Below are 5167 nucleotides of genomic sequence, written 5' to 3'. Positions count from 1 at the left end.
ATCTATTAAAGAAACTCACCTTACTAAAGTTCAAAACAAATAATAAAATAAAATAAGTACATAAATGATGTCATTCAGACTTTATTACTTCATTAGGAGAAAGTTTTAGATACTTTCAAATTCTTATATTTGTTAGTTCAATTTCTAATTGTATATTTGAAATCTTATTTTATATATATAAAAAAAAAGTGTTCTTTGAGTAGTTCGATGCCATGTGGTAATGGGAAAAATGTCTGGATTGGGGTGTTGGCTACCATCTATTTTAGTTTTTCCTTTGTAATTGCTAAATTTATGTGAAGGTATAAGGAGATTTTGAAAATGGTTTTAATGGCCAATATCTAGACTCTAAATTTTTCTCTACTATACATATCAAGTTTTAATGCAACATGGGGAATCAGTATGGTAATAATTAAACCATGTCCCCCTTTCAAGCCTTTATGGTTCAATTGTGATATAATTGTTTATGGAGGATGAAGATCGGGCTTGCTAAGGCTTGTGGCTAGTTCAATTTTTACTGATCCAAATTATCATTGATTATTTATAACTTGTTATTGATTTTGTTTTTTTTTTTACTATTTAATGCTATTTGATATAATTTTAGTTTGTTCCGTTTCTTTCAATCTATTTCAATTTATCTAATGTTAAGTGTAAAATTAGATAACCTGACTATGAGGAAACTTGCTCATGCAGCCAGACCAAAGGCCTAGCGAACACAAATAATGGACATCTCTATTCTCACACTCGCAAATGGTTACACCTCATAGGCGATTAACACCCCAGGTCTCTATTCTCATCTCTCGATAGTTACAACCCAGGAACAATAAGCACTCGATATGTTTATCTATAATTGCCTATGCTTGAATGTCTATATGTATTTTGGAAAGAGAACCCATAAAGGCGTTCCATGAGTGATTATACCCCTAGCATATAAGTATATTCATATAATGCATATTGTTAGAGAAAGGGAACCCATTAGGGACTCCCACGGATAGTCACCTCTACCATCTACATTTATGTCGTATCTATAATTCTGCATATCATACCTAGGATTTTACATCCATCACATAAATTCAAGCTGAGTAGACTTGGTCAAAGGTCATGATTCGACGCGGTAGGACGATACTCTCCACATAATTTTGTTGGGAAATGTGCCCATATTGTAGTAAGCATGTAACTGTTTTCTATTTATTTGAATGATAAATAAATAAAGTTAATTTCACATTTCACTATTATATCTTTGGTATTTATGTCTTTTATATTTTGTATACATAACAAAATTGTGACAAGCAAATATTAGCTCATTGATTGTCTAAATTTCAAACTGAAGATAAGCGATATTGTAAAGAATGTTTACATTGTAAGAAAAACAACTTACTTTAGTAGATAATCTAAATGAGTCTGTAATCCCGTAAAAGAATCAAAGTGAACATTTGATTTAAATGCTGAGAAGGATTATTATGTTGTCTATAATTCCAATTGGGGAGATGGCTAGTCTTGGCTATCGGAGCAGTTGACTCCATGAGTAGAGACATAGATGTATTCATTGGTAGAATGATACATTGGACTAGACTCAAGATGAATTAATTTTGAATCCGTTTGTGAATTAATTCACTTATGACGTTCATGGTATGATTACCTAAATCCTGAGTTAGTCACTGACCATTCATATGCGACTCATATGCTTTGATATAAGTGGAGGCTTATGCTCTAAAGATGATCAAGCCCATAGCTGGTATGTTGGTTACATGCTTGTGTGTAGCATAGCTTTACTAGCAACAATGAAATTCATAGCTCAATTAAAAAGTTAATGATATCTTCTCATTGGCATTGTGTGGATTGATAAATATGGAACGTGGCCACTAGTTGCTTGTTCTCGAATGAGCAATTTGTCACAGTCATTTGTTGACAGTGATCATATTAATCATTAAAAAGACACAATGGTGACAATAAGATAAAATAAGATCATATTGAGTGAACGGATTTAATTCACAGGAATCAATGATATCATATGAGGGTAACACATACATGACGAGGTCATTGGATAAAGCAGTTGGATGAATTGCTTTCATAAAGAGTATACAATAAGAAATATTCAATCATGATACATCTTGGACTGTAACATCCTTCGCCCGTATCCCTCGCTGGAACATGGTTCGAGGTGCTACCAGATTTAAACTCAACCATTTATATAAAACCAGGCCGTAAAATTTTTTGATCAATTTTAAACTTTTCATACACGCGTATATTATCCTTTAATCGGGCTTACAAGGCCCCAAAACATTCATGAGGCATTATTAAATATTTACCAATATCTTAGCCTTGTATCATTTACTTACTCAACAATGAATCACAATTCAGATTCTAAATATACATGCTATAAACTACATCACAGGAGATAATAACATACAAGCATATGAATAATCAAACTACCTTAATAACAAGCCAAAGTATTTGGCTTAATCATAATATTACATACTCAACTTTACAACCCTATACATGCCATAGACTCGAAACACTAAGATTTACTTACGCCGATAGCGTAGACTCGACAATGTGATAATATCTCTGACGGCCTCCAACCTGAGATAACCTGGAAATCCTAGGGAATATGGGAAAGAAAAGGGGAGTAAGCTTTACGCTTAGTAAGTTCATAAGAAAACAATAAGCAACTCATTAACAAGTTTTATCAATGTTTACAACATAATCACAAATTCACTACAAGTTGTCTTCCTAAGCAATTGTCACTAAATTATTTATAACTGGAGCTACTAAACTCCAAATCAATTGCCGTTAATTTTCCCTAAAAATAGACTCATATATCTTCTATCCATAAAATTTTCAGAATTTTTGGTTTGGCCAAACAATACCATATTTTTCTTAAAGTTTCCCCTGCTTCACTGTTTGACTAATCTGACCACTCTTCACTACGAATCAAATTGCTCATTGTACAGAATTCAAAATCTGTTCTCGTTGATTTCATTTGAAACTATACTCATTAAGGAGTCTAAGAATATAAATTTCATCTTATAAACATTTTTTTACAAATTATAATGATTTTCTAAAAACAGAACAGGGGACCCCGAAGTCATTTGACTTTGTCTCACGCCACTTCAAATATCTCATTATCAGCAATTCTTTTGCTTACACGGTTTCTTTTATAAGAAACTAGACTCATTAAGCTTTAATTAAATAATTTATTCAGCTTCTAACTCAACTCCCACAATTTATGGTGATTTTCCAAAAATCACGTTACTGCTACTGTCCCAAGCAGATTTATTACAAATTTACTCTTTCACACATTCTTTGCATTCATATTATTTAAACATGTATATCACCAATCAATTTCATCACATATCTATAATTTCACTTAAGCATAATCTCAATACAATACATCATGCTCAATGATTCGCACACAACCGTTCAAATTAGTAATTATAAGATGGTTTCGCACATAGCCCACCCTTATCGATAATTTACGATGGTTTTACCCTTACTCACATATATGACATAGGCATTTAAATACTTCAGTGTCAACTTTAATTCAACCGCATTTAACCATTGTACCATTTCATAGCCACAGTTACTTTCGTCATTCATATCTAAATGGTATTTCACATAATTCATATAACCTTTCACCATGACCGAATACACACATACACATATGACATCTTCACCTATGCTTCTCATTTCACATTCATGATTCAATTCCAATCGATCTAACATGTATAAGTATATATCACATACCTGGCCAACTTAATGTATTGAACGAATTCAATTACTGATTTAACACAAGGTCTCATAGTCTTAGACTTTTATCAAATCACCTGTATTTAGCCTGCTAGGTTTTAAACCCGAATTCATCACCGGCACGAAGCCTGCTAGACTTTAAGTCTGAACTCATTCACCGGCATTTCGCCTGCTAGGCTTGAAGCCCGATATCATTTCACCGGTATTATAGCCTGCTAGGCCCGAAGCCCAATAATATTATTCACCAGCTTAAAGCTTGCTAGGCCGAGGCTCGAATATCACATTTCGATAAACAATTCACCTGTTCTTTCATACTTTCATAACTTATACTTCAATTACGTATAACTGAAACACATATCTATGAACAAATATTTTCATCCTTTCAACCACATAGGGTTTAATTTCCACATTGGAACACATATCTTAGTACATCATTTAATAGTATCAAAGTCGACTAGATATGCTAGTCACATACGGCTCATAACTTTAATTTAATATTCATCCAACACAAAGAACATATGTATATATATACAATCAAACATCTTCTTAATTATGATTATTCAACTCTTAAGCATATAACATGATCAAACACAAATACTTAAGAACTTACCTTGGATTTTATCGAATAACTACGAATTGACTAATCAACTAGTTTCGCTTTCCCTTTATCTAAAATTGGCTCCTTATGCTCTTAAGCTTGATTAGCAAATTCAACTTATCACATCCCTATTATTTAAAACCACATTCGGCAATTTATAAAATACTATAATTATCACATCTCATTCATCCAAAATCACATTCGGCACATAAAAAAAAACATTGATAAGTCTCAAAACACAAACAACACTTATCAAAGTCATGTAATTTACACACTTCACATGGCACTACTACATTCATTAACCTTACTTTCATACAACCACTCTTAGACCGTAATATAACATAAAGTGCACATGCTGTTCATATAGCCGAATATCACTTAACTAATTAATTAAAAAATCTTTTAATACTTAATTCCACAAGTCCATTCGGCATTAGCTCATCCAACTCATATTTTTCATTGACAACCTCTATAACTACAATTTATTCACATCCTTATTCATGCTACATTCGGCCATTATAAATAAATAAAAATATATAAATAATTACACAATGATCACTTTAGTCGATTATAAATTCTCAATTAAATCACATATATCATTTACAAGCTCAAATTCATCCTTTACCTCATTTCTCTCATTAATTCATATTCAGCAATCTTTCTAACCGCTTAAACGATTATAGCACAAGGACATTTTCAATTCAATCAAAGATGATCTCAGATTTACAATTTACAAATGGTAATTTCATTCTACTTATCTCAATTTACTAACAAACCCAACCTTGCATGGATTTAAGCACATTCGGCCATTATTTAACAACA

The sequence above is a fragment of the Gossypium arboreum genome, chromosome 7, assembly GCF_025698485.1.
Source record: "Gossypium arboreum isolate Shixiya-1 chromosome 7, ASM2569848v2, whole genome shotgun sequence".
Classification (NCBI taxonomy): domain Eukaryota; kingdom Viridiplantae; phylum Streptophyta; class Magnoliopsida; order Malvales; family Malvaceae; genus Gossypium; species Gossypium arboreum.
This window is presented reverse-complemented; position numbering follows the sequence as displayed.